This window comes from Phacochoerus africanus, chromosome 2 (assembly GCF_016906955.1).
Source record: "Phacochoerus africanus isolate WHEZ1 chromosome 2, ROS_Pafr_v1, whole genome shotgun sequence".
Lineage (NCBI taxonomy): Eukaryota > Metazoa > Chordata > Mammalia > Artiodactyla > Suidae > Phacochoerus > Phacochoerus africanus.
The window spans coordinates 229138031-229149269 of record NC_062545.1 but is presented as its reverse complement, the minus strand read 5'-3'; positions in this window follow the sequence as shown (position 1 = coordinate 229149269).

Below are 11239 nucleotides of genomic sequence, written 5' to 3'. Positions count from 1 at the left end.
GTGCTGCAATGAACATGCGGGTGCATGTGTCTCTTTTAAGTAGAGTTTTGTCCGGATAGATGCCCAAGAGTGGGATTACAGGGTCATATGGAAGTTCTATGTATAGATTTCTAAGGTATCTCCAAACTGTTCTCCATAGTGGCTGTACCGGTTTACATTCCCCCCAACAGTGCAGGAGGGTTCCCTTTTCTCCACAGCCCCTCCAGCACTTGTTATTTGTGGATTTATTAATGATGGCCATTCTGACTGGTGTGAGGTGATCTCATGGTAGTTTTGATTTGCATTTCTCTTATAACCAGCGATGTTGAGCATTTTTTCATGTGTTTGCTGGCCATCTGTATATCTTCTTTGGAGAAATGTCTATTCAGGTCTTTTGCCCATTTTTCCATTGATTGATTGGCTTTTTTGCTGCTGGGTTGTATAAGTTGTTTATATATTCTAGAGATTAAGCCCTTGTCGGTTGCATCATCTGAAACTATTTTCTCCCATTCTGTAAGTTGTCTTTTTGTTTTCTTTTGGGTTTCCTTTGCTGTGCAAAATCTTTTCAGTTTGATGAGGTCCCATGGGTTTATTTTTGCTCTAATTTCTATTGCTTTGGGAGACTGACCTGAGAAAATATTCATGATGTTGATGTCAGAGAGTGTTTTGCCTATGTTTTCTTCTAGGAGTTTGATGGTGTCCTGTCGTATATTTAAGTCTTTCAGCCATTTTGAGTTTATGTTTGTGCATGGTGTGAGGGTGTGTTCTAGTTTCATTGCTTTGCATGCAGCTGTCCAGGTTTCCCAGCAATGCTTGCTGAATAGACTTTCTTTTTCCCATTTGATGTTCTTGCCTCCCTTGTCAAAGATGAAATGACCATAGGTGTCAGGGTTTATTTCCGGATTCTCTATTCTGTTCCATTGGTCTGTCTGTTTTTTTTTTTTGTCTTTTTGCCTTTTTTGTTGTTGTTGTAGTTGTTGTTGTTGCTGTTGCTATTTCTTGGGCTGCTCATGCGGCACATGGAGGTTCCCAGGCTAGGGGTCTAATCGGAGCTGTAGCTGCCGGCCTATGCCAGAGCCACAGCAACGTGGGATCCGAGCCACGTCTGCAACCTACACCACAGCTCACAGCAATGCCAGATCGTTAACCCACTGAGCAAGGGCAGGGACCGAACCCGAAACCTCATGGTTCCTAGTCGGATTCGTTAACCACTGCGCCACAAAGGGAACTCCCTGTCTGTCTGTTTTGATACCAGTACCACACTGTTTTGATGACTGTGGCTTTGTAGTATTTCTTGAAGTCTGGGAGAATTATGCCTCCTGCTTGGTTTTTGTTTCTCAGGATTGCTTTGGCGATTCTGGGTCTTTTGTGGTTCCATATAAATGTTTGGATTGTATGTTCTAGTTCTGTGAAAAATGTCATGGGTAATTTGATAGGGATTGCATTGAATCTGTAGATTGCTTTGGGCAGTATGGCCATATTTACAATATTGATTTTCGCAATCCAGGAACATGGAATAGCTTTCCATTTCTTTACATCTTCTTTGATTTCTTTGATTAAAGTTTTATAGTTCTCGGCATATAGGTCCTTTACTTCCTTGGTCAGGTGTATTCCGAGATATTTGATTTTGTGAGGTGCAATTTTAAAAGGTATCGTGTTTTTGTATTCCTTTTCTAATATTTCATTGCTGGTATACAGAAATGCAACTGACTGCTGAATGTTAATCTTCTATCCTGCTACTTTGCTGAATTTATGAATCAGTTCAAAGAGTTTTTGGGGTTGAGTCCTTAGGGTTTTCTACGTATAGTATCATGTCATCTGTATACAGTGACAGTTTGATCTCTTCTCTTCCTATATGGATGCCTTTTATTTCTTTGGTTTGTCTAATTGCTGTGGCTAGGACTTCCAAAACTATGTTGAACAGCAGTGGTGAGAGTGGGCATCCCTGTCTTGTTCCAGATTTGAGTGAGAAGGCTTTCAGTTTTTCCCCACTGAGGATTATATTTGCTGTGGGTTTATCATAAATGGCTTTGATTATGTTCAGGAATGTTCCCTCTATACCCACTTTGGCGAGGGTCTTGATCATGAATGGATGTTGGACTTTGTCAAATGCTTTTTCTGCGTCTATTGAGATGATCATATGATTTTTGACTTTTTTTTTTAATGTGGTGTATGATGCTGATTGATTTGCATATGTTGAACCATCCTTGTGAACCTGGGATGAACCCAACCTGGTCATGGTGTATAATTTTTTTGATATGTTGTTGGATTCGGTTGGCTAAGATTTTGTTGAGAATTTTTGCATCTATATTCATCAAAGATATTGGGCGATAGTTTTCTTTTTTGGTGGTATCTCTGTCTGGTTTTGGAATGAGGGTGATGGTGGCATCATAGAATGTCTTTGGGAGTATTCCTTCTTCTTCCACCTTTTGAAAGAGTTTCAGGAGGATGGGCACCAATTCCTCTGTATATGTTTGATAAAATTCACCTGTGAAGCCATCTGGTCCTGGACTTTTATTTGTAGGGAGTGTTTTTATGACCTCTTCCATTTCATTTCTAGTGATCGGTCTGTTCAGTTGGTCTGTTTCTACTTGATTCAGTTTTGGCAGGCTGTAAGATTCTAGAAAATTGTCCATTTCTTCCAGATTGTCAAACGTGTTGCCATAGAGTTGTTCATAGTATTCTCTTATGGTTTTTTGTATTTCTGCTGTATCCGTTGTGATTTCTCCTTTTTCATTTATAATTTTGGTTATTTGGGTTCTTTCTCTCCTCTTTTTAGTGAGTCTGGCCAGGGGTTTGTCAATTTTGTTTACCTTTTCAAAGAACCAGCTCTTGGTTTTATTAATTTTCTCGATTGTTTTTTGAGTCTCTATTTTATTGATTTCTTCTTTGATCTTTATAATTTCCTTCCTTCTGCTGACTTTAGGCCTTTTTTGTTCTTCTTTTTCTAATTCATTTAGGTGGAGGGTTAAGTTGTCAATTTGGGATCTTTCTTCTTTTTTGAGAAAGGCCTGTATTGCTATAAATGTCCCTCTGAGCACTGCTTTCGCAGCATCCCATAGATATTGAGCGGTTGTGTCTTCATTATCATTTGTTTCAAGGTAGTTTTTAATTTCCTTCTTGATTTCCTCATTGACCCATTGGTTTTTTAGTAGCATGTTGTTTAGTCTCCATGCAGTAGGTTTTTTCTCTTTCCTTTTCCCATGGTTGATTTCTAATTTCATGGCATTGTGGTCAGAGAAGATACTTGAGATAATTTCTATGCTCCTAAATTTATTGAGGTTAGCTTTGTGTCCCAAAATGTGGCTGATTCTTAAGAATGTTCGATGTGCATTTGAGAAGAATGTGTATTCTGCTTTTTTTGGATGTAGTATCCTGAAGATATCAATGAAGTCTAACTTTTCTATTGTTTCCTTTAGGATCTCTGTTGCTTTATTGGTTTTCTGTCTGGAGGATCTGTCCATTGATGTGAGGGGGGTATTAAGGTCTCCTGCTATGATTGTATTCTCATCAATATCTCCCTTTATGTCTGTTAATATTTGTTGTATGTATCTGGGTTCTCCTGTATTTGGGGCATATATGTTGACGATAGTAACATCCTCTCCTTGGATGGATCCCTTAATCATTAAGTAGTGTCCTTCTTTGTCTTTCTTTATGTCTTTTGTTTTAAAGTCTATTTTGTCTGATATGAGCATTGCGACTCCTGCTTTTCTGTCATGTCTATTGGCATGAAATATTTTTCCCCACCCTTTCACTTTCAATCTATATGTATCTTTTGTCCTAAGGTGAGTTTCTTGTAGGCAGCATATTGAAGGTTTTTGCCTTTTTATCCACTCAGCCACTCTGTGTCTTTTGATTGGGGCATTCAGTCCATTGGCATTTAAGGTGATAATTGATAGATGATTATTTATTGCCATTTGAACCTCGTGTTCCAGTTGATTCTATGGTTCTCCATTCTTCCTTTTTTTTTTTTTTTTTTTGGTTGGATGGTCTCCTGTTATTATCTGCTTGAGTGTATTTTTTTTTCATTTTTTTGCAAATGCAATATTTGCTTTTGGCTTGTGGTTGCCCTGTTTTTTAAGTATGTTAACCCCTTCCCATAATTGTGTGTTTTAGCCTGATGGTCCTGCAAGTTCAAACACTTCATTACTATATTAAAATTAAGAAGAGAAACATACAAACAATCAAACAAAAAGGGTTATTTACTTCCTAACATCCCTTGCCCACATTTTATGGTTTTGATGACTCTTTTTTTACTTTTTTCTTTTTAATTTTATTTTGTTTGAGGCCTGTTCATGATTAAATCTGTATGCTGGCTTATTTGAGTGACTGCTCTCTGATTGTGGTTTCCTCAGTCCTAGTTCTTCTTCTTTTTTTTTTCCTTTCTTTTTTCTTCCCTTTCCTTCCTTTCTTTTTGGTTTAGAGAAGCCCTTTCAATATTTCCTTTAACCTGGGTTTTGTGTTGCAGTATTCTTTAAGTTTTTGTTTGTTGGAAAACATTTTTATTTCCCCTTCTATTTTAAATGATATTCTTGCTGGATATAGTATTCTATGTTGCATATTTTTTCCTTTGAGCACTTTAAATATCTCTTGCCATTCCCTCCTGGCCTGTAGTGTTTCTGTAGAGAAGTCAGCTGATATTCTTATGGGGGTTCCCTTGTAGGTAACATTCTGTTTTTCTCTTGCTGCCTTTAGGATCCTGTCTTTATCACTAACTTTTGCCATTTTTATTATGATGTGTCTTCCTGTGGGTCTATTTGGGTTCAGTTTGTTTGGGGCCCTCTGTGCTTCTTGTATCTTGAACCCAGCATCCTTTAGATTTGGGAAGGTTCCAGCGATAATTTCTTCAAATATATTTTCCATCCCCTTATCTTTTTCTACTCCTTCTGGAATTCCTATTATGTGTAGATTGGCCCGTTTTATATTATCCCATAGGTCTCTTATATTGCTTTCCAGTTTTTTGATTCGGTTTTCTGTCTGTTGACCGGATTGAGTGATTTCCATTATTCTATCTTCCATATCACTGATTCGTTCTTCTGCATTATTCATTCTGGTTTTTACTGCCCTTAGTTCCGTTTGCATCTCTGCAAATGAATGTTCTAGTTTTTCTTGGCTCCTCCTTATATCTTCTAGTTCCTTTCTGAGGGTATCTGCATTACTGTTCATATCTTCTCTTAATTCCTTCAGTATTTTCACTATTTCTCTTTTGAACTCCAGGTCTGTCAGACTGCAGAGATCTGTTTCATTGTTGACTGTTTTAGGTGAGTTCTCCTGTTGGTTTGACTGGGGGTGGTTTCTCAGCTTCTTCATCTTGCTTGTTGTTTTCTTTCTCCTGAGGGAGTTGTACTCTCTGTTATCGGGCAGTGTTTGCCTTGTCACTGCTGTAGAATATTTCCTGGGGGCTGGCGTTGTTGGTCAATCTTTTTTGAGGCAGTGTGGCTTTTCTGGAGTGTTGATGGGGCTAACAGTGTTTCTTTGAAGCAAAGGAGGACTTCCTGAGGGCAGACAGGACTGGGAGGTCCACACCACGATGGTAGCAGATTTCACTTGGTCATGCAGAGCTTGCTCTGGTGTTTTTAGGCTGTGGGGTTCTTGCAGGGGGTTGGTGGTGTTGGGCCCGTCTGAGATCTTTTCCCGGCTTGGCCAGGCTTGTTGCAGCTTTTCTGGGCTGTAGGGGGTCCTGCCTGGAGCTGGCAGTCCTATACAGCTGATCCACTAGGGCACCCCCTGGGGGCTTGGGCGGGTAGCAAGGCCGTTGGAACGTTGGAAACCGAAGAGGCTCCTCCCCAGGGCAGCCCGACTCAGAAAGACCGTCTGAGATCTTTTCCCGGCTGCACCGAGCTTGTTACAGCTTTTCTGAGCTGCAGGGGTTCCTGCCTGGAGCTGGCAGTCCTATGCAGCTAATCCACTAGGGCACCCCCTGGGGGCTAGGGCGGGTAGCAGGGCCTTTGGAAACCGAAGAGGCTCCTCCCCAGGGCAGCCCGACTCAGAAAAACCGTCCGGGAATTAGGCAGATCTATTCACTACCTGGCTAGGCTTGTTCTAGCTTTTCTGGGCTGCAGGCCTTTTCTCGGGGGCTGGTGGTGTTTGGTGCTACTCTGCGGAAGTGTAGCCCCTCCAAAGGGCAGGCAGGCCTGTGCAGGGACAGCCCCTGCGGTGGTAGGCTTCAGGCAATTGTTGAGGCCATCCCTCCTGGATGGCAGGCAGCCCCAGGTTCGGCGAGAGCGTAGGGGGTGGGGGGAGGGGATGCACTGGGAAGCACAGCTTTCAGCTAGCTAGCGGGCCTGTAAGCTTGCTGTGGCATGGGGGGTATTCTATGGGGACCCACCCCTTCTTCTCTCCCCTCCCCAGCATGGGCGCAGACCAGGCTCTTCTCCCAGCTTCCCTCTGATGCGGCTTTCCACTTCCCCGCCCCTAGAGTATTGCTCCCTTCCTCTGCGACAGCTTTGTTTTCTAGTCTCCCAGGCAGTCTCTGCCCTGTCAAATGGTTTCTAGACCTCCCAGGCAGTTTCCGCTCCGCCCCGCCCCCCCAGCCCGGGGACTAACCTCTGGAGCCGAGGATTCAGTGCCCAGCCCCCACCCAGGCGTCTCAATTTTTGGTGACTGTGCCCGTAGTTCAGATGGTCCGTTCGGTTCTTGATGGGCTTTTCCATACTCCAACTTACTGCTACACTCTTCTCTGCATCTGGAGATTCCTCCGGTTCGTTTGATCTTTCCCCCGTGTAGGTGACTTTCCAGGGTGTGGGATCCCTTTCTCCTCCGCAGTTCCCTTTCGCGAGCGCCCATCCCACTCGGATTCACCTTCTCTCACTCTCCTCTTTTCTCCCGTTCTGCCCCGTAATATCACAAACTTCTTGCCGTTATTGGAGTTTAGGTTCTTCTGCCAGCGATTTGTTGCTGTTCTGTGCAAGTCATTTATTCTGTAGATGTGCTTTTTTTTGTTGTGTTTGTGGGAGAGGGCGAGTGTGTCCCTCTACTCCTCCGCCATCTTGTCCTCCCTCTACTTGGAAGAGTTTTAATTGCTTCATTTTTAAAGGATAGTTTTTCTAAATGAAGTATTCTTGGTTAGCTGTTTTTATTTTTTTTTTTTCAAAACTTTGAATATCTCATTCTACTCTGTTCTGGCTTATAAAGTTTTTGTAATAGAAGCTCCTTGTATGTGATGAATCACTTTTATCTTGCCGCTTTCAAGATTATTTTTTTGTCTTTGAAAGTATGGCTTGTTATAATAAGTCTTGATGTAATATGTCTTTGAATTGACCTAGTTGGAGCTCCTTGTGTTCTTAAATACGTTTGTCCATTTAGTCTTTCAGGTTCGTTCGGCCTTTATTTCTTCAAATATGTTCTCTTCCCTTTTGTCTTTGTTTTTCTTCTCCTTTCAGTATTCTAATAACACTTATTTATTGTGTCTTATAAGTCCCTTAGGCTCTATTGCCTCTTATTTTCCTGTCTTTTTGCTCCTCTGACTAAATGACTTGACCATTGTTCCATTGTTCTACTTGTCACATCTACTGTTGAAACCTATTAATAAATTTGTTAATTGAGTTATTTTATTTTATGATCTAGAATTTTTATTCTTTTTTATAGTCTATCACTTTCTTTATATTCTCCTCTTGTTCATGCACAGGTTTCCTGATTTTGTTTAGTTGTTTATCTGTGCTTTCGTTTATCTCACTAAACACCTTTATTACACTTATTTTAAAGTCTTTGCTGGGCTTCTTTTAGAGCTATATTTCTTGAGAGTCAGTTTCTGGAGTTTTAATTTTTTCCATTATTATGCCATCTTCCCCTCTTTCTGTATGTGCCTTAAATTTTTTTGCTAAGATTTGAGCACTTGGGGGGAACAAAAAGCACCTCTCTTAAACTTCTCCTACTGGCTTTGTTTAGGGGAAACATCTGCATGAATTATTTCATTCTTGAGCTAGTCTTTGGTTTATTGGATCTCTTAAAACCTTATTTTCCTGATAGCTTGCTCCCTCTGACATCTGCTTACAGAACTTCAGCTCTTAAGGGTTGCATACTTCTCTTTGCAACAGCTTTCAAACTCTCTAGCAATGACCCCGTCAGTGCCCTCTGTCAGGTGAGGCTGAATTCTCTCTCAGTGGGCAGCACCCAGACAAGCCAGAACATTGAACACATGGTCCATTCTTTCATTTCCATCCTAAGGGGAAAGCCTTGGTACAGGTGATTTCTTCTCAGTTGCTTAATGCTATGTTGCATAGGGGAAGGACCATGGACAGGGATATCAAATACCAGAAAATTTCCTACCTATGTCACTAGAATCCTATCTTGGTTTTACAGTGGCTTTCGAGTGTATTCTAGAGTTCTCCCAGAAGTATTTTCGTCCATACATACATTGTTGTTAAATTGATGCTTTTGTGGAGGAAGGAGAACCTGTGGCTTCCTATTCCATCATCTCATTGACCTAAATTGGACTCCACATATTTTCATGACAGTTCTAGTTGAAGTGATAGGGGTCATTTACAGTCCTTGGTTATTTTTAGCCTTTCTAATTTCATTACTGTTTCCTCTGGGATAAAGCTTCTAAAGGCGACTTTGGCTTCAGATTCAGTTCCAGCAATCCATTTAAAGTCACAATTATTGATTCATGAACAAAAGGACCTTCTTGTTTTATAAAACTTTTTGTGTGTGCCTTCAGTTGGCTCACCATATAACATATTGATACATATAACCACTTAAAAAGAGGAATAAGTGAGTCCATATGTATTTTCAGGCCGTCCTCACTCTTTCTATCTTTTCTGGTGCCTTAGTAGGATTCTCTGAGAGCAATAGGCTCTGGATTAAATGATGCTGCACACTTCCCTATCCACCACTTCTCATAGGAATATAGGGATTTTTCACATAAAAGATATGTTTGGACAGTCCTTCTAAGGGCTGGTCATACTGAGTTGACAGTAACAAAAAGGAAAATATCTGTTAGGCACATGTGCTTTAAAATAGTGGAAAGCCAATGGCAAAATGCTCTAAGAAAATGAGGATGTAGTTGGTAATCACAGCCTCTAAATTTCTAAATAGATTAAAAATAGAAATAAAGGAATAAATTTTAAACTTAAGGAGGAAACACCTCTAAAAAATACAACATTTAAACTGCAAAAATAATTTCCAGAAGAATTCAGAATATAGTATTTCATAGTAAAATGGAAGAGTATATACTTGAGGTTCTTTAGAAATAATGGCAAGGAGTTGTTAAAATATTGTCAGCAAGAAAGAGTTCATTATCAGTTGAACAATGTAATAATGGAAGTAGTAAGAACAGAGTCCTACCCATAGGAAGAAAAAAAAAAAAAAAAAAAACAAACCCCAAGCAGAAGATGCATTTCATCATGCAAGAAAGAAGTGTTAAAATGACCAAAGGAAATAGAAAGCAGAGCTACTTGCTTCTACTTGACTTCTATACACTGTATAGAGGATAATGATTTTTCGAACTTTAGCATTAAAGGCAATGTGGTTAATCATATCCTTGGACCAAATAAAGAAGGAAACATAGTAATTATAGTTTTGACTTCCTACTATGTGTCAAGAACTGTCCTCAATAATTTATATAAATCCTAACATTCCTAAGAACCCTACAAGATAGGTATTATACCATGGTTTTATAATTTAAAAATAAACTAATACTAGACAGATAAAATGCTCATAGTCACACAAAAGTAGCTTATAGTATTAAATATTCATGCCTACTCACAATACTAGGCTATATAGGAAGAGGTGTTTAGATAGATATAATTACAGAAGCATTTTTCTGTCGTAGAATAGATAACACAAAAAATGAGAAATTTGCTGGACAATTGGATAAAGGCTTACATATCCAATTTTTAAAAAATAACAAAGTTGATTCTGAAAACAAAGTTGATTCTGGAAATCAAGAGTAGTAACTTTAACATTTTACCATGGCACAAACAGAAGACCAAGTTCACCTCCTTTTGGTTCATTTGGTTTTGGACCATTATTTCATTTGTTTAACAAACCATGTCATATATAGTAAAAACTATATTGATGAATATTGTTTTTACATATAAAAGGTTATATATTATATATAGGCACTTTTAACTCATTCTATTCATTATTTTTATGATGGGTTACTGGATGTACAATTGCTATTCAAAAGTACATGCATGTTTAAAACAAATTAAACTAAAAATACATGCATTTTTGAAACCTTAATAAAACCATTAGTTCACTTATCCCAGTGGTTTACTCTTAGCACTAATATTTAATAAAAGTTTCTGATTTTTTTGTCCTTCAACAACTGTGGGCTCTTTTAACTTTTTGCCAATCAATACTAGATAATTTATACCCAGTTTTTTAATTTTAATTTATTTAAATAGATCAAGTATTTTTCAAATGTACTATTTTCATTTCAAATTGCATGTTTGTCCAGACACCTATGGTCAATTAATCTTTGATGGAGGAGGCAAGAATATAAAATTTAAAAAAGACAGTCTTCTTTAGCAAGTGATGCTGGGAAAACTGGACAATTTCATGTAAATCAGTGAAACTGGAACACACTCTCAAACCATGCACAAAAATAAACTCAAAATGTCTTAAAGACTTAAACATAAGACAAGACACCTTAAAACTCCTGGAAGAGAACATGGGTAAAAACATTCTCTGACATCAACCATACGAATGATTTCTTAGATCAGTCTCCCAAGGCAACAGAAATAAAAACAAAAACCAATCGGACCTAATTAAACTGACAAGCTTTTGTGCAGCAAAGGAATCCATTAAAAAAATAAAACAAAAACAAAAAGACAACATACAGAATGGGAGAAAATACTTTCAAATGATGCAACTGACAAGGGCTTAATCTCTAGAATATGTAAACAATTTATATGACTCCAGAGCAAAAACCAACAACCCAATTGAAAAATGGGTAAAAGACCTGAATAGACATTTCTCCAGAGAAGATATACAGATGGCCAACAGGCACATGAAAAAATGCTCAACGTCACTGATGATTAGAGAAATGCAAATCAAAACTACAGTGAGGTACCACCTCACACCAGTCAGAATGGTCATCGTTAATAAGTCAACAAATAATAAATGTTGGAGAGCGTGTGGAGAAAAGGGTACCCTCCTACACTATTGGTGGGAATATAAATTGGTACAACCACTATGGAAAACAGTATAGAGGTACCTCAGAAAACTAAATATAGAAATACCATATGACCCAGCAATCCCATTCCTGGGCATATATCTGGAAAAATCTTTCCTTGAAAAAAAATACATGCACTCA